We start from the raw sequence: 20582 nt of genomic DNA on the forward strand, positions 1-20582 counted from the left end.
CGCAGGCCCGTGTGGCTGCAACCTTCCTAACCATCACCACAGCCGTCCCCACGTGGGAAGGCGCAGCCTCCCAGGAACTCGAGTCCCCATTTCCTGGAGGGATGGTCAAGCAGGATAACGGACTGACTAAACATTGAAGTGGGGGTCAAGCCTCTGGCGAGGCTGAGGGGCTTTTGTGATCTCCGACCCCGAGATTCTGGGAGATGATGACAGAGGACCTCGCCCACGTGGCCCTCACACCTCGTGTGGCCACACACCAACCCAGAGTAGTCCTGTGAGCACCAGCACATCCTCCCTCACGCCCTCCTGGGGCATCAGCACTCCACGCTCGGCCCCCAGGCTAGGTGTGGTCCACGCATACTGTCCACATGCCCGGAGTGTGGCCATACCCATTCTTCAGGTGAGCTGCGAGGGTCTGGTTGGAGGGTGACCCCTTCTCCGCCAGTCTCTTACCTGAGTCAGGTAAGACCTGGGCTACAGGATTCTGTCTTTGGGGGAACTGGTTGCGCACGTGCTTCCTGGGGCCAGAATTCCCTGGCCCTACCCCAATGCCCGGAGAAGACCCAACCAAGCCCCTGAATACCCGACTCTGGGCTAGAGCGTCGCCACCACCATTCTCCCCGAGTCCAACATGTGCCCACGCTTCGTCCCGGCCCGACGTCAGCGCCACCTATTGCAAAGGGCATGTAATGGCAGGCAGTGCCTCGGTAAAAAATAGAAGGGATTGGATAAAGGAGAATAAACTTTTATAAGGCCTAATCTGAGTACTTTTACATGATAAAAATTGATGGCCAAAGAAGCGATATCTTGATAGTAACTATGTAGATATCTTTGGTGAGCCTTCCGTATCTCAGCCATTCACCTAACTTCATAGTTGCCCTAAGGATTCCCACATCTACATCGCCAGCCCTACCCTCCACCCCAAACTCTGGATCCGTATATTTGCCTGCCTTCTGTTCATCTTCACATGAATGGCCCACACACACCTCATACTCAACAAGGGCAAGGTTACATTCACCACCCTTTCTGTCTCCACCTTCTCACACTGTGAACTGACCCCCTTTCCTGGGAACCTGTGCTTCTTTCTATATTCTCTGTCTTGGGTGATGGCGTTACTGTCCTCTCCATGCTCCAGCACACAGTCACCAATACCTGTGGCTAAAGAGCCAGGTATCCTTGAGTAAAAATCCCAGCAAGTTCTCTCCTTCTCCTTCCTTTTCATTTTACCTCCCAAGTAGCTCTTAAATTTATCTTGCTCCCCTCCATTCCCACTACTGTTTGTCCTTGTTCAGGCCTCATTATCTCTCACCTGGACTACCGCCTCCTAATTGGTTTCCAGGCCTGCACCATCACACCTTTCTAATCCATCATTTACACACCTGCCGAAGTGCTTTTTCTAAAATGGAAATCTGATCACCTCTCTTCTTAAAACTCTTTACTGACTCCCTGTTGCCAATACTAAATTTAAGCTCTTTAACTTAGCATGCAAACCATTTCATAATCTGGTCCTTGCCTTTCCCTAGAATTTTCTTTCTTATCATCCCAATCCCACCCAGCCCCCAAAATTCATAATCTGACCAAATGTCACTAACATAATTTCTCTCAAAACATCATGCATTTTCCTTTCTCCTTTCCTTTATACATGGTCTTTTCCTCAACCAAATATGTCCTTACCCACTTTAGCTACCTACAAAAATTCATTCCTCAAAACTCAACTTAATTATCATATCTTCTTGCAAGACCTTCCCTGAAACCTCCCTACGGAAATAATCACTCTCTCCTCTGTGCTGTCTCAGTCCCTTGTACACAATGCAACAGTTGCACTTTTGATGATGTTTGTCTGTCTGTCTTGTCGCTCCTACCACATTGCTGAGTTCCTTGAGGACAGGAACAGCATCTTATTCATTTCTGAGTCCCTTATGCCAATCCAGCATTTTATGATGATGATAAGAATGAATAAAGCATACGTTTGATCACCATGTGCCAGACTCTGTGCTAAACTCCTTATATACATTGTTATTTAATTCTGATAACGCTACAAAAAAAGAACTATTTTTATCCTAATTTTACCAATGAGAAAACTGAGGCTTTGAAAGATTGAGGAGTTTGCCCAAGGTCGCAGAGCTTTTGAATTGTACAGCTAGGATTTGAATCCAGCTTTGTCTGTTCATGTTTATCTATTCATCAGAAAGGTTTGTAGAATTAAAATTATATTTGAAAAATCACAGGTTATTTTTTAAAGTGTTAATATTTACAGAGTTCATTTATTTTTTTAAAGGAAAAAAGACACAGCTATTCTACTCTAGCGGATGAAAATAGTGTTCTAATTTAAATGAATGATATAGAAGGCCAAATATCCTTAGTGTCAGGCTAAATAAGAAAACAATCCTGCTATTATGCTGTGTAATATATTCTTATTGTATAGATATTATATTTTTGCTAAAGGACTGCTATATTGTAAAACATTAATAAGTAGATTTTTCAAAACCCATTCAGGATAAGTGAGGGAAAAGACATCTAAATACAAAGAATCGCCACGGAATGTTCAAGAAGTTGCCAGAGATTGGGATTCCAAGACATCGTGAGGGTTGTGTGAGGTCTGTGTGAGTCGGTATGCACAAGACGAGTGCCTCATACACAGGAACCACTATGTCATTGCTATTGTTATTATCATTGTTGTTGTTTTTAAAAACTTCAATAGCTGAACTTCAATAGCTCGCAAACCAGTGGTAGAGATAAATATATAGGCTAGTAACAAGTAATGTGATAAACGAATAACACCATTATGAACAAAAGTCTATGGGAGTTCCCAGAGGGTTAGGGGTGAGGCATGTGCCAGGGAATGAGAGATGCAGGAAACGAGACACGACTAAGGAATGAGCCTGTTGTTAGAACCGGAGCCACACACCTAACTTCTGCAGAAACATTTTATATGTTGGCAAACTTTTACTACTCATGGCTCTATTTCTTAGGATCTCTATATTCAAAGTTTCCTCCCTATTCCAAGCATTCTTTTGCCTCTGACATAGCAATGAGGCCTTGGCCACTGGGCAAATGAGCAAGACTTTCACCAAGAGGCAGTGAGAGGGTATAGGAAGGGAGAAGAGGTGACGGAAGCTTAGGATGGTGTGACCCAATACTCAAAGGAAGTTCCAGCCACACCCAGAAGTTCAGCTGGAATCATCAGGACTCTAGAAAGGGAAAGCACATGCCCATCCCCCACGCTGCAGTCCCTCCCTAGCAGAGAGGAAACAGTTGGGCACAGACGGGGTGATGTGTGCACTGAGCAAGAGGGAAGGACTCAGCGGAGGAGGCCGTCATCCAACTTGGCGGGCGCTGCCCAATAAGGCCCACCTTTTTCCTCCGAACCCATGCCAGGTGTCTAGCACACTAACCCAGTGTTTCCCAAGCCAACTGTCATGGAGGGCTGCTTAAAAGTCTACATTCTTTACCACAGGCCATTAACTTTATATGTAGGCAAAACATATTTATGTTCTTCCCGTGCTTCAATAAACAGAGTAAAGAAACTTTCTGTGGATAGTTCACTCTGGACCAGTGAAATGAGAGCAGCTATTATGATGGCAATAACTAAAAAGACACATATAGAAAAAAGAAGTTAAACATTAAACAGAGGAACACTGTTGGTAGAATTAAATAGATACAACCCTTTTGGAGGGCACTGTAGTATTAGCTATCAAAATTGACCAGACGATTCCACTTGGCCGAATTTATCCTATGTGTATACTCTCTGACACATAGCCAAGGACGAACAATGCTGCATTATTTGGGGGGGGAAAAAAAATTTTTAACAGAAAACAAGACAAATGTCCATCTCTAGGGTGCTAGTTACAAGGCCGTCTAAATGTAAAGCTTTTCAATGTACATTAAAAATCCAGGTTCAAAACAGTCTGAATATTATAATGAAAACATACATGTACCATATATCTAAATATCCATATTTATTTTTACAGTATTGATATATTTGTATGTGTATTAGAAATGCCTGGAAAGATCCGCATGCAGCAAATTGGTTTAGGGACAAATCTGGTCTTCAGGGAGATTTGGTTTGTTTGTTTTAAATTTAAATGTGAATGCCTTTAGGAAGGGCTCCCATATCCTCTGTTGTCTTTACTTTTTATCATCTTACACCCATCTCCTCCCTCAGTTGTTACCTGCAAGTGGGGGAGAGAAAAGGGCCTATGTGGGAGTAGCTGGACAGATGCTTTTCGTTTTTACTTGCCGCTTCTATGCTATAAGAAGGTGGGCAGAAGGACTGATGTCTTTCCGTGTCGGAGAGAAAGACTGGAGGAAATTAAGAATCTTGAAAGAAGAGGCACTGATTTGGAAGCTATCGCTATAGTCCAGATAAGGAGTAAGGAGAGTCTGAACTAGCAAGGATGAATTGTGAAACCCAGATTCAAAACTTCTCTTTAAATCCCTCATCATCCGCCGCAGTTAAAAGAATGCACAGACCCCTTCTTTTTTCTTCCTTCCTTCCCCATCATGAAAAATTGCAGCCGCTGGTTTATCACGTGGGCCACTCACTGGGCAGGGCTCTGTTGTTCTCAGTGGGAATCCAACTCTGCTCATAGCACTCCTGGCGAGTCTCATTCTCCCGTGCCTGAGAGTTAATTTCTTTCTCTTCACTGTGTTGGCGCCAGCTTTATAGAAAACTGAAGTCTTCAGCGCTAAAGGGGCAGCAGAAACTCGATGTCCCTGGACAAGGCCTACCAGACAGTATTGTCCTGACCCTTGCTGTCTACCTGGTAGGATCAGTGGTTTCCACGGTCACTTTGAGATAATATTAGAAACCCTACAGTGTGCAAATAAGAGTAAAGCTTTACCTCAAAATAAGAATAAGAAAAACTTCCAAATGGAACTTTCCCTTGTTTTCGGCAGCAGCTGAAAGACAGCCTGGTGTGATAGTTCTGGATGCCATACTATGCTCTTTCGTCTGCTGGAAATTCTTCAGTTGAATGCAATTATTTATTTGAAAAAAGTTTCATTGAATTTCAGCTGGTATTTCAGATACTTTCTCTTCTGTGGTCTGAACAGTGGGGAATGGAGCATGGTGCTGAACTGGAGAGATTGGGCCATAAATAAAGTCAGAGCCTTGATTTACACATCTCTTTGAGGGTTCGTTTCTGAGATGGGGGATGGGAGGGGACGGGAGGGGAGAGAGGCAGAGATTTTACAACCAGGGATGACTTTCCATCTGTAACTCGCCCTTCCGCCATTCCCACTATCTGTCCCACAACATTATGACTATCAGAAGGTTCAAGTTCTTCAGTGCAAAGACTTGAGTTCACAGAAGTATCCCAAATGTCCATCAATTGATGGATGGATAAATAAAAGTTATATGCATACAATGGGATAGTATTTGGCAATAAACAGGATTGAAGAACTGATACATGATACAACCTTGGAAACATGCTAAGCGAATGAAGCCAGACACAAAAGGCAACATGTCATATGACTCCATTTCTGCCAAAAGTTCAGAATAGGCAGATCTGTAGAGACAGAAAATAGATTAGTGATTGCCTACAGCCAAGGAGGGAGTGGAGGAAGAGGAGTGATTCCTAATGCGTATAGGATTTTTGGGGGGAGGTGGTAAATACATTCTAAAATTGAAAGCATTGATGGTTACATAACTCTGTGAATAAACTAAAAGCCATTGAATTGTATATTTTAAATAGGCAAATTATATGGTATGTTAATTTTATCTCAATAAAGTCGTTATTAAAAAATAAAAGAAAGAAAAGATGTATAGTGAGAAGGCATTAATTTAAAAAGCTAAAGTGGATTATAATATTTCTAAAAAATGGAATAAGGAATATTACCATGGATAAAGAAGAATTTTACAATGAAACAGGGATGAATTCCTTAAAAAAAAATCCTAAGTGTATGTATATTATAATTGACCTTCAAAATAACTGAAGCAAAAACTGAAGGAACTTAGAGGAGAAATAGACAAATTCACAATCATGTCTAGTGATTTTAATATTCCTCTCTTAATTTGTTGGAGAGATACAGAAAATGTGAATATAAAACACTTGAACAACACTATCAATAAACTTGAACTAAATGCCATTTCAAGAAAACTCCAAACAAAAGTAGAACACATAGTCTTTTTAACTGAACATAGAATATTCACCAAAATAGAGGATATTCTGGATCATAAAACAGGCCTCAATAAATTTAAAAGGATTAAATTCAGATGACATATGTTCTCTAAACACAATGGAATTAAATTATAAATTAATAACATGAAAATTTATGGAAATCCTCAAATATTTGGAAATTAAACAAACAATAGACTTCTAAATGATCCCCAGGTCAAATAATAAATCACAAGGGCAAGTATTAAATATTTGAACAAAATAGAAATAAAAAACACAACATATCAACACTCGTGACATACAACTAAAATTGTGCTAAGACGGAAATTTATAGCAATGAATGTTTATATTCAACAAGAAATGTCTCAGATCAAAAATCTAATCTTCCACTTTAAGAAACTCTAAAGAGAGCAAAGTTTACCAAAGTAAATAAAAGGAATAATAAAAAGTAGAATAGAAAACAGAAAAATAAAGAAAATTAATGGAAATAAAGACTAACAAAACTTTAGCCACACTAATAAAAGAAAAAGACAAAACTTATCTGTATCAGAAATAAAAGAGGAGAGAATACAGATCCTCAGACATTAAAAGGATGAAAAGGGAATATTATATGCAACTATGTCAATAAATCCAACAACTTCAATGAAATAGATAAATTTTTTGAAAAATTCAAACTACCAAAGACCATTCAAGCAGAAAAATATAAACTGAATATCCCTTTATCTACCAAATAAATTGGACTCATGGTCAAACACCTTTCCACAGAGAAAACTCCAAGCCTAGGTGACTTTGCTGGTAAATGCTACCAAACATTTCAGGAAGAAATAATACCAATTTCACAAAGTCTTCTAGAAATAGAAGAGGAGGGAATACTTCCCAATTCATTTTATGATGCCAGCATTATTCTGTTGCCAAAATCAAACAAAGACATGACAAGAAGAGAAAACTACACACCAATATCTTTATAAATACAGATGCAGAAATCCTCAACTAACTTTTGGCAAATTGAATCTAACATTATATAAAATGAGTATTACGTCATGACTAAATGAGATTTATCCCAGGAATGTAAAATTGTTCAAATATTCAAAAATTAGTCAGTGTAATTCACCACGTTAACAGACTAAAAAAAAGAAAAACCTCTTGAATAAATGCAGGACACTTTTGACAAAATTCAAACCCCATACTTAATAAAAACTCTTAGCAAACTCTTAGAACTTCCTCAACCCAAAAAAGACATCTTTGAAAAAACCTACAGCTAACGTTATTCTAATGCTTCCCTCCTATATAGGGAATGAGGCAAGGATGTCTACTCTCTACGTTTCTGTTCAGTATTGTACTGAAGGCCCTAGCAGTGGAATAATGTGAGAAAAAGAAATAAAAGTCATACGTATTGGGGGGAGAGGGAGAGAAAGTAAAACTGTCTTTATTTATATACAATATGGTTGTGTATGTTGGAAATCCTAAAGCATTTACAAAAAAAAAAAAACCTACCAGAACCAAGAAGTTAGTTTAGTAAGATTGTAGAATGCAAGATATACAAAATCAATTGTATGTCTATTTACTAGCAATGAACAATGGGAAATTGAATTTTTAAGCAATACTGTTTAGAGTAACATCTAAAAAAAGTGAACTACTTAAGGATAAATTAGATATTATAAAATCTGTACACTGAAAACATTACTGACGAAAATTTAGGAAGATCTAAATAAGTGAAGAGTTATATCATCATGTTCAAGAATTAGAAGACTCAATATTGTTAAAATATCAATTCTTCCCAAATTGATCTATAGATTTGACATAATCACAACAACAACAAAAGAAACCAAACAGGCTTTTTTTTTTTTTGGTAGAAAATGACAAGCTGATTCTACAGCTTATGTTGAAATGCAAGGGACCTAGAATAGCTAAAACAATTTTTAAATAAAGAACAAAGTTGGAGGAGTTATACTTAGTTAAAGATTTATTATAAAGCTATAACAATCAAGACAAGATAATATAAGTGTAAAAATAGACATGTAAGGCAATGTAACAGAATAGAGTCTAGGAACAAACCCACATGTGTATGGTCATTTGATTTTCAACAAAGTTGCCAGAGCAATTCAGTAGTGAAAGGATAATATTTTCAGAAAATAGTACTGGAACAAATGGATAATCCACATGCAAAACACACCCATATAGACACATACATACATACAAATAAGGGAGGAAATACCCTGGACCCTTACCTCACATCATGTACAAAATTTAATTCACAATGAATCGTAGCCCACATTAAAAATGTACCCCAAATGGATCACACATCTAAATATTATAAGAACTACAACTGTAATCGTTTTAGAGGAAAACATAGAAGAAACTTATTGTGTCTAGGGCCTTCAGTACAATAGTTTGGGGCTTTGGTTAGGCAAAAATTTCTTTACTAGAACATAAAAATTTTAAATACAACAGGAAAAATGATAAATTGGACTCCATCAAAATTAAAACCTTTTGTGATAAAAATGAAAAGCCACAGACTGAAAGTATTCACGATACATATAACTTATAAAGAACTTATATCCTACAACTCAATAAGACGAACAACCCAATTTTAAAATGAAAAGATCTGAACAAACACTTCACCAAAGAACAAATATGAACAGCAAATAAGCACATGAAAAGATGCCTAACGTAATTAGGAAAATGCAAGCTAAAATCACAGCGAAATATTACTTCAGACCCAGTAAAGTGATGACAAATAAAAAGACTGACAATACCAAGTGTCGACGAAGACATAGAACAATTGAAACTTTCATACATTGCTGGTGAGAATGCAAAATGACATGACCCCTTTGGGAAACAGTTAAGCTATTTCTTATTAAGTTAAACATATACTTACTATACAACTCAATTGCTGATACTCCAGTATCAAGAGTAGCTGAGAAATGAAAATATATGTTCGTGCGAGATGAATGTTCAGAGCAGTTTTATTTGTAACAGTTCGGTCTAGAAGGAACCCAAATGTCCTTCAACTTGTAAATGAATAAATTATACAATATCCACTCAATTGAATAATACTCAGCAATAAAAAGGAACAAATTACCAATGCATGCAACAATGTGGATGTTTCTTAAAAGTACTATTTTAAGTAAAAAGCCAAACATGAAAGACTACAAACTAAATGACTCCATTTATATAAAATTCCAAAAAGGGCAAAACTATAATATCTCCAGATAGAAAGCAGATCAGTGGTGTCCAGAGGTCAGAGGTGAGGGGAAGGGCATTAATTACAGAGATGCCCAGGGAACCTTTGGGGATGGTGGAAATGTTGTATATGATTATGAAAGTGGTGAAATGGCTATGTACGATATACAATTAAACTGATTAAAATTTATTGTATATAAATTATATTTCAATGAAGCTGATTTATAAAATATATAAAAATAATATTTAGTATAAGTCTAGAAAAAGTCTGGAAGAACTTTTTTATAAATTCTTAATCATGGGGATGAGATCATAAAATACTTTCACTTTTTATTTCACTTTGTTATATATTTTTATAATGCTTTATCTTTTTACAAGGAGACTTGTGGAAGGATTCCTGAGATTTCCAGTGATAGAAACCCAACTGAAACTAACTTAAGGAGGCATTCGTTGGTTCACATGCTTGTACAGTCTGGGGGTAGATTCAGACAGAGCCGAATCCAGGTGTGTCAAGGAAGTTGATGAGAATGAGGCTTTCCTCATATATTCGTTCTCCCCTCATCTATTGGTTCTTCCCTCCTCTGTGTTGGCTTCAGATGGCCTCTGTACCTGTGGTGATGACAAAGCAGCCTACTAGCTCAGCAACCCCTGAGGAAAAGATATACCAGAAAAGTCTTGAGCCAACTCTTAATGACCCAGTTTGGCACACATGTCCTTCCCAGAGCACTGGGACTGATGGCCAAACCTGGATCACAGGACCATGCCCAGAGCTGAGCAGGGGCAGGGTGGTCTCAGCACCCTCCTCCCCCCGTCCCTACACACACACTGAAGAGTGGTTCCCAAAAGGAGAACAAAAGAAAAGAGGATCTGATATCAGAATAAAGGCAGGTTGGCAGGTAGAAGCAGCAGACGATTACTACGAAGTACTGCTTTGCGAATTAGAAAAAGAAAGTTTTGTTTTTAATCTTCAGAATAACGAAGCCCAAGGCAACATCTACCAGTGTTCTTCTAATAGAGCGGGGTGTAGTGGGGAAGAGGCATTTCTTGGTGCACTGTTATGAACAAAATGTTTGTGTCCCCCCAAAATTCCCATGTTAAAAACCTAACCCCCTAATGTGATGCTATAAGGAGGTAGGGCCTTCGGGAAGTGATTAGGGTAGATGAGGTCATTAGGGTGAAGCCTCCCCTTTGAGATTAGTTTCCTCAAAAGAGAAGACTAGAGCTCTCTCTCTTCACCACATGAAGATACAGCAAGAAGGTGACCATCTACAGGCCCCTGCCAGACGCTGATCCTCCTGGCGCCTTGATCTGGGGCTTCCCATCCTTCAGAACTGCAAGAAATAAATGCTTGTTGTTAAGCCACCCAGTCTAAAGTATTCGTTATAGCAGCCCAGGCTGACTAAGACAGCCACAGGTCAACGTTCTCTGAATTGGATCGGGAAGGAGCTAAGGAAGGTGCCACCCAAGGGGAACCCTTTCTCTGCCCAAACAGAAGACAGTCTGTGGATAGGGGTGGAGGTAAGATTGGGCTCAGAGAGTACCGGTACAGTCCTTTGAGGGAAATGGCACAGGAAGTTGACTAAGGGTCAAAAAAGGATTTCCAAGTCAAGACACGGATTTCCAAGTCAAGACGCCCACCCTTGTGGGGATCTGGCTGAAATCTTCATGAGGTCACTTCCATATACCACCTGCGCTCAAGCTCCAGCATAGAGATACTGCCCTTCTGAAGCGTCAGGCCAGTTTTGCTTGATGGCAAATAATTTTAATATCAATACAAACAAAAATGCATTATGAAGTAGAATGCAAGAATTTCATGAACTTTAAAGCTAAAATACAAATGTCTTGCTTGCAATAACCCCTCCAGGCTGCCTCTCACTCTCTCCTTCATGTGAATTCATCTCCTCCGCCATTAGAAATGCTTTGGTGGAAAATTTTGAGAAGTGTTTCTTTAAGGACTAAGGGCTGGGGATAAGGGATGTTCTTGGGGTTTTTACAATGTCCAGACACTTTGCCAGAAGAGGAAACCAGGCGAGGATTTAGAATGGAAAGATATGGGATTTTGAGAACAGGGCTAACATCTGGAGGAGTTGGCAGAACTGAAGTAAGTATATACATTAGGGACTGAGGTTCGGGGCTGCTCACGCAGACCCTAAGAGCAGCTGCATTCCTGGGGAACATCTCATGTGGAAAGTATGGGACCCTGCCCTGGCTCGGGGTCTGGGTTAGTGTCTCTTGGTAGGAACAGGAATCTAGTGTTCTTGGAGAGGCAGATTCATTTCTGGGGTCAGGGGAAGTTCATCTCAAAACAACAAGCTCTAGTGAGCCAGCTTTTAGCTTCAGAATTGGTGGTGGAGAAAGATGGAGCCCAGGGGTTTTGAGTTCACAGGTTTAATAAAACATGGGAGATCAACTAGGGGCCATAAAAAGACATTTTAACACCAAAAAAAGGTAAGAAGGACAAAGCGGAAAAGACAGCCCTTCCCCCAGAAAAGGGCTGATAACGGGCACTTGGTCTCCCCACTACTTTCATCACGACACAGAAACAAAACTCAGTCAGAGATCACATCCTTCTGAGGAACCAGGAACCAGTGAAGGGCAGGATGGGTCCTTCCTTTCATGGGTTCTGGGATGACATGAAAATTACCTCCAGGAAGACTTAATTTAAAAAGAGGGATTTGCTAACGCTACTGTAATAATTGCGTTGCGATATACGTTGTACACCTTAAACTTACACAATGTTATATGTCAATTTTATCTCAACTTAAAAAAAAAAAGACCAGCTCACAGCAATCAGCTGGATGTCTACAGCCTGACTGCAGGATAGCCAAAGATACTGCTGCTTCTGTCTCTCCTGGACGGGGGCCCTCTGGAAATAATCAGTGAGTCTTGACTCTCAAGGTAGATTTTAGAGAATGGGGAACAAGGAGGGTGAAATGGGAGAATTAAATTGGCAATATAGATTCTTGGACTGAGATGGGTGAAGAAATTAAAATATTACAAACCCAATGGCCAGAGAGAGAGAGAGAGAGAGAGAGAGAGAAAGAGAGAGAAACCAATCAACCTGAACCTGGGGTATTAGGTTCTGGAAATCCAATTTGCACGTAGAGAGTGGAGGGGCCTTAGCAGTGGGGAGCAGGAGCTGAGGACTTGCTAGTGAACAGAGGACCGTTGCCCTGGAGACGGTCTTAGCTTAGAAATGGCAAATAGGAAAATAACAAGGGCTTAAGAGAGGGGGAAAAAAAAAGCAAAAAGAGCCTTACTTAGGATGGGTGAAATCTGAGAAACCAGACCAGATTACAAGAACAAAGTGTAATTAAAACAACAAATACAGATTTAACTGTTTTTGAAAAGCAAAGATAGGAAGAAGGAAACTGTTTTAGTTGTTTCTAGGTTAGGATGGATGACCAGACACTTGAGTTTTAATAGAGGGGAAGAGGGAAAAATTTTAGGACCAGAAACTGGGGTACACTTGCCTATCTCCTAGCCTCTGTCCCAGAGGCTACTATCAAAATGTGATTTCGGAGAGCCATTGACAGAGAAATACTAGGAAAATGAAATTTAGGGAACCACCTTCTTGGTGCCCATGATGATAACTTGAGGTGGCAGATTTAAGAGGAGCAAGTCCAGAGCTACTAGCATGAAATCCACAGATATTAATCGGTTAGTTTCAAGGCAAGGCAATGGTTGAGAGGAAATGGCTTGGGCAACTACGGCAGCAGGTTTCGGGGTTAGGACTAGATAAAAGTTGGTCTGGATGCCCCCCTACAGCACGGCTAAGTGTTTTGGTACTAAATTTGGAAAATTGAGGGACTGGACCAGAGAAACGCTCCTCCCTGGATGACCTGGAGCCAGAAGAGCCCAGCAAGATAGATCGAAGGGCTCAGCATAAGGGACGATTGGGAGAAGCAAGCCCAGGATGAACATGGAGGACAGATGTAGAGCTAAAAACAGTATCCAGTAACAAAGGAAAGAGGAATAGGGGCCATTGGATATTACAGCAAGGAGGGCCCTGGCCAACTGCTGAGACTGGACTTACGCAGTGGTTCTCAAAGAGCGGTCCCCTAACCAGCAGCATCGGCATCATCTGGGATTTGGCAAAATGCAAATGCTCAGTTCCCTCGAATCAGCAGCTCTGGAGATGGGGCCCAGAAATGTGTTGCAACAAACACTCGAAGTGACGGTGACACACACTACAGTTTGAGAACAATCCCACTAAAGCAACCCTGATCTGCCATAATGGCTGCTGAGTACAAACTTGCCAGGAAGCAGGGCCCCCTTAAAACCTTTGGGCCAGCCTAGGCAGGTGGACAAATCATGGGACTCCCAAAAATCCACGTCTGGGGTTCACACTGGTGTCTGACTGATGGTAGAAGAGATTTTAAACAAAATTACCTAGCTCGTAGAAGAGAGGTAGACAAGACTAACTTAATAGGACTCTGGGAAGAATGAGAATTCACTGATAATCTCTCCCCATCAGAGAACAAACTCTGGAAAACTATAGGTTTGTAATAGAAAAATTAGCGAACCCACTAACAGAAAACAAACAAACAAAGGTGACCCTGTGATCTTAATACCAAGCAGGTCTACAGATCAGAAGGTTCCTAGGAAATGCGAAAGGAACACGTTTGGCTTGGAGAGATCAGGAAGTAAAGCAACAAGAAGCCTTAGACGTCGGGAATGAAAAACATGCAGAAATAACTAGATGAGGTCAGGGCACTAATGGAGAAGACTGTAAATGACTGTAATTTTCAGAGCTGTGAAGCCATAAATTGCGCTGGGAGGCCTGCCTATTACTGTAGCACTCTCTGCTCTCAAGATGAAGCAGCTGGAGGCTGTGGAATTGGTTTAAATGATTCCTGGAAAAAAAGAAAGAAAATTAAACATCAAAGATAAGAGGTCTTCTGCTACCTCCTCTAAAGAGATGGGCCCATAGCCCTGGATATAAGGGCCTGGACCATCTTCATGTTTATGTAATCCAAGGATAGAGTTTTGAGGCTCAAATCTCAATGGCACTAAAACAAAACAAAAACAAAACAAAACAGACTACCAATTCTTGCTTCCATTATACTTTTGGTTTTATAGAGAGACAGTGGAAGGGCCTGAGCCTATAGGAGCAGTGACTATATACAAAGATGCACACAGGAACAAAAACTGTTGCTGTAGAAACAGTCTTAGGTTTGCAAAAGACAGAAGGCAAATGAGGGATGTAACAGCAGCTTAAGGGAAAGAGTAATAAGACTCAGCCCCCTCTCCAAGTTCTAACCCCATAAGCTGCTGATGAAGCAATGGGAATGAAAAGCTAAGATACAGAGTCAAAATAAGGGAAGATGAAGGCACTAGGAAATCCAAGAATGAGAACTAAGCAAGTGGGTTAAGCCAGAGATGGACGACTGCCAGAGACCAAGTCCATTTCAAAGCTTTCCTCAGCCTTCTCCATTTTTTCTCTTTCTTTGATTCTTTCTTTTTTTGCTGAGTTTTTGAATGGCTTGATATATAACTGATGTGTAATAAATCACAAATATTTAAAGTATATAATTTCATGGATTTTGACATATATACACCCCCCCCCAAAATATCACCATAATCATGGTGATATTGATGACTGTGAACATATCAATCATCCTCAAAATATCATCCATGATGACTATGAACATATCAATCATCCTCAAAATATCCTCCTACCCCTTTGTCATCCATTTCTCTTTCCCTTCCCCCACCTCCTATTCACCACTCCCACCCCTAAGCAATCCATGATCCAATTTCTATCACTAATTCCTGTTAGATTTTTCTAGAATTTTATATAAATGGAATTGTGCACCATGTACTCTTTTTTTGGATGACATCTTTCGCTTAGCATAACGGTTTGAGGTCAAACCATTCTGTTCTGTATATCGATACTTTGTTCCTTTTTATTGCTGAATAGTATTCCATATAGCTATCAACTATCCATTCATTTATTCGTTTATCTAGTCATCTGTAGATGGACATTTGGGTTGTTTCCATTTGGGAGTATTATAAATTAAGCTATCATAAACATTCATGTGCAAAGCTTCGTGTGGATATATTTCTCTCAAGTAAATGCTGATGATATATTATTTGATTTGGGTTTGATTTGCTAAACTTTTAAGAATTTTTGTGACTATGATCATGAAAGATATCAGCATCTAGTTTTCTTATAACATCTTTGTCTAATTCTGGTATCAAGGTAATATGGCCTAAAAAGAGGTCCCCAGCAGGATCAAGAGACCTAGCCTTCCTGATACCAAGAAATTCAATTTTTCATTGAGTCAGAAACCTACAGGTATTCTTAGACCTGTGCCTGCATTCAATGCATATCATGATTTTTTAGAAATGTTGGTGCTCCCTGAATGCCCTGCCCCTGTTGGAAACAAAGCAGCATGGCTAACCAAGAAAAAAGATAAAAATTACCAATGTTAGAAATAAAAGAAGAGAGATCCCACTGATATTAAAGGATAATAAGGCAATGTTAAAAACAATTACACCTCAAAATTCGAAAGCTTTGATAAAATGGACAATTCTTTGAAAGACACAAATTACAAAAACTCACTACAGAAAGAACAGATAATAGTTCTGATAATCCTGTATCTATCAAAGAAATTAAATGTCCCCCCCCCAAAAAAAAACCCTCTATGACAGGATGGTTTCACTGTGAATTCTATTAAATATTTAAGGAAGAAATGACACTAGCTCTGCACACTCTCTTAGACATAAGAAAAAGGAAGGGACACTTCCCAACTTATTTTATGAGACCAGCATTACCCTAAATACAAAAATCAAAGACAGTTCAGGAAAAGAAAACTATAGACTAATATCCTTCATGATTAGACGCAAAAATCCTTTAAAAAATATTAACAAATTGAATCCACTAATACATAAAAAGAAAAATACATATGATGAAGTGAGGTTTATATTAGAAATGCAAGGCTGGGCCAACAATTAAAAGTCAATCAATTTAATGGTGAATATAATTATCAATACTGGATTTTAAACTTGAGGGATTTTAAATGAGTAGATCTTAGATGTTACCACCACACACACACACACACACACACAGAATTTTATAATTTTTAATTTTGTGGAGGGATAGAGATGTTAACTAACCTTATTGTGGTGATCATTTTGCAATATAGACATATCTAATCATCACACTGTCTGCCTTAAACTTACATGTTATATGTCAGCAATATCTCAGTAAAGCTGGGAAGAAAAATCAATCATATAATTCACCATGTTAATTGACTAAATGAGAAAAATCATATGGCCTTACCAGTAGATACATAAAAAGCTTTTGACAAAATTCAACATAGATAGATTCATGCTAAAAAATGAAAAACCTCTCAGGAAATTAAGAATAGAAAGAAACTTCTTTAACCTAATAAACACTATCTACAAAAACCAATACAGGTAACATCACACTTAATGGTGAGAGAGTGAATGCTTCCCTTCTAAGATCTGGAACAAAGCAAGGGTGTCCACTTTGCCACTTTTATTCAACATTGTACTTAAATTCCTAGCTAATAAAAAAAGGCAAGCAAAAGAAATAAAAAGTATATAGATGAGAAAGGAATAAACTGTCTTAAGTCATAGGCAACATGTAGAAAATCCCACAGAATCTACAAAAAAATTTCCTAGAATTAAAAAGTGAGTTTAACAAGATTGCAAGATACAAGGATAATATACAGAAGTTAATTATGTTCCTTTATACAAGCAATGGAACCTAAAACCAAAACAAAACAATGTCATTCAAAATAGCACCACCCTCAAAAAGGGCTTAGATATACATCTAACAAAATATGTGTGAGATCTGTATGTGGAAAACTAAAATACAGCAATGAAAGAAAGATCGAAATAAATGGAAAGATACACCACGCCCATGGATTGGAAGACTCGATATTAAGACATTAATTCTACCAAATACGGTCCACAGATTCAGTGCACTCCAAGTCGAAATCCCAGCCAATTTTTTTTTGCAGATTTTTATAAGCTTATTCTAAAATTCACATGGAAAGCAAAGGACTTAGAATAGCTAAACAATTTTGAAAAGGAATACATTACCTTATATCAAGACTTACTATAACACTACAGTAATCATGACAGTGATTATAGATTCAGATTTAGCCAGGATGTTGGGGGAATTCCAGGATGGAATGTAAACTGTGACAAATAAATGTACCTGTATTACAAATGTGTCATATAACCACACTTTAGGGTGTAGGGAGAAAAGGAGCTGATCTAAGTAACTTTGGAAACTGCATTTTGACTGGAAGTTTTAAAGTTAAAGACAGAAGGAACTATACATAAGAACTGTATTCTAGTAGGTAAGTTTGTTTCTCACCAGAGTACAAGTTTACAATTCTGAAATGACATTTATATAGGGGATAAATTAAGAAAATGGGTGGCAGATGGTGGAGTCCAGGGTTCTCACTGTTGGAGAGGGAAGTGGCAGAAAAGAAAGAAAGGATGGCTAAAATAACCCTTGTGACCTTGTGGTGCTGGTCTGGAGTCAGAGGCATCAGTATGAACTTAGGTATGCGTTATATATGTGAATTCATGTCTCTAATATATACACACACACATACACATATGCAGAAACAATTATAGATATACTTGTATTTATGAGTTAGTGCGCTTACATATATTACCTACCTCTGTCTGCTGAGCAGGCCTAAAAGCAGTGATACCCCAGCAATGAGGAACAAACCCAGTGCTCAGATTTTCATTTCTATATGTTATTTAAAAATTAAAATAAAACAAAGCAGATGTCTTGGAGAAATGACCGATTCTAGGACGGGGGCGGATGAGAATACAAGAAAGGGGTATCTTGCAGTACCAGAAAGTAAGGAAACATTCAAAAAACAAAAGGACAGGAACATGTCAAAGGAACATGGGAACCAACGGAAAGAATTCTCAACTGCCAAAATCTGGAACAATTTGAACAAAATAAATAACGTAGTTGTATTGTAACCCAAAATATAAAGTAAATATACATGAGTCCATACTTATATAATTAATGGAATTAATTAGTGAAAGTAAAGTGAAGAAACAAATCTTAAGAATTTCAAATAATATACATACAGATATATAAATACTCCCCACTCCAATAGGTGAAATTTAATTCCTTCCTCCCTTGAATTAGTCTCATTTCTAAATAAGAAAATTATCCAAGGGGAGAAATATTAACTGTACCAAGGAGAAACCTGGCAAATACCACATTAAGCAAATGATGAAGGTTAACGTCACCAGTGACATCATGTGGATATCATGCACCTCCTGATATGATGTGATGAGAATGGTACTTCACCGCTGTGGTCTTCGTTCCAAAATTCCATGACTCCAGTCTAACTATGAGAAAAACATAGTTAGGAAAAAAACCCAAATGGAAGAACATTGTATAAAACACCTGACAAGTACTCTTCAAAACTGTCAAGGTCGTGAAACACAAGACTGAGAAACATCACTGACCAGAGGGGACTAAGGATGCGTGATTGCTAGTTGCAAGGTAGTACCCTGAATAGGATCCCGGAATAGCAAGAAGACATTAATGGAAAAATTTCTGGAGTTTAGTTAATAAACTAATAAATGTTGCTTTCTTGGTTTTGACATATGTGCAATAACAGGGAAAATGCTAAGGAGCTTATGAGAATTCTGTTATCTTTGCAACTATCTTGTAAATCTAAATTTATTCCAAAATAAAAAGGTTATTTGTTTAAATGAAGGTGAAATAAAGACATTTTCAGACAAACACAAAGCTGAAATAATTTGTCTCCAGCACTACTATACTATAAGAAATGTTAATGGAATTTTTCCGTCTGAAGAAAAATGTTACCTGAGGGAAAATTATTTCTTCTTGAAGGACGAAACCTCAGATACACATGCATACACACACACATCAGAAATGGCAAGTACGTGGGTAAATACATTTTCTCACTTTTGTAATTCATTTAAAGTGTAATTGACTGTTTAAACTAAAATGTTTACAGTGTATTGTGAGAAATATATAGAGAGAGTAAAATTATGACAACAAGAGCACAAATGACTGAGAGGTTCTATAGAAGATACAGTTTCATACTTGATATTAAATATAATATTTGAAGGTACAGTATAATAGCTTGAAGATGAATACTATAAGATATAGAACAACCATAGAAATCAAAACAAAGAGCCATACAGAACTAGTAATGCAATAGAAGTAGTAAAATGAAACACTAAAACATACATAATTAAAGCTAAAGAAAGGAAACGAAAATCAAATGAAACAAACAGAAGAGTAATAGCAAGATGGTAGACATAAGCCAGACCATATATGCAATTAAATAAAATGAAAATACTTAATTACAAGGCAGAGATTGCCAGAGTAAATTGCAAAATAATCCCCAACTATATGATGGCTACAAGAAACACACTTGATATATAAAAAAAAACTGACTAAAATAAAAAGATGGAAAGAGACATAACATGCAAACCCCAATCATAAGAAATCTGGAGTGACTATATAATAGAAAGTAGACTTCAGAATAAGAAATATTGCCAGAGAGAAATTGGTACCGTATCGGTATTCTATAGCTGCATAACAAATTACCACGAGTCTGGCAGCTTAAAACAGCACTCATAGACTAGTTCCGTGCATTAGAAGTCTTGAGTGATGTTACTGAGTTCTCTAACCAGGGTATCACAAGACTGAAATCAGCCAGGTTGAGTTTTCATAATCTCGAAGCTCTGGAAAATTAATCTGCTTTCAAGCCCACTCTCATTTCAAGAATTCAGTACCTTGTGAATGAATAACCAAGTCCCACCCCCCCCTTTTTTTTTGCTTGCTGTCAGCACACTGAATCCTCATGTTTCAAACTTCTGGCTCCCCTTCTGTGACCAGCTGGAGAAAACTGATTTCAGGCGATTAAGTCAGGCCTACCCAGATAATGTTCCCAGTTCAAAGTCAATAGTGCCAATACAACATAACCAAATTCTGGGAGTAAAATCCACCGTGTTAACAGTCCTGGAGATTACTCAGGTCATATACACAAGAGGGGAAGGAAATTTTGTGGGCCATCTTGGAATTCTTCCTGCCACAAGGACATTTCATAATGATAAAATAACCAATTCATCTAGACATAGCAAAACTAAATGTGTTTGCATCTAATAACAGAGCTTCAAGATATATGAGGCAAAAACTAATGAAACTAAAAGAATTATATCAATTCACGGTTATAGTTGGAGATTGTAGTCTTTCTCGGTAAGACTAGACAGAAAATTAATTAAGAT

The sequence above is a fragment of the Pteropus medius genome, unplaced genomic scaffold (genome assembly GCF_902729225.1).
Source record: "Pteropus medius unplaced genomic scaffold, Ma_sr-lr_union100, whole genome shotgun sequence".
Taxonomy (NCBI): domain Eukaryota; kingdom Metazoa; phylum Chordata; class Mammalia; order Chiroptera; family Pteropodidae; genus Pteropus; species Pteropus medius.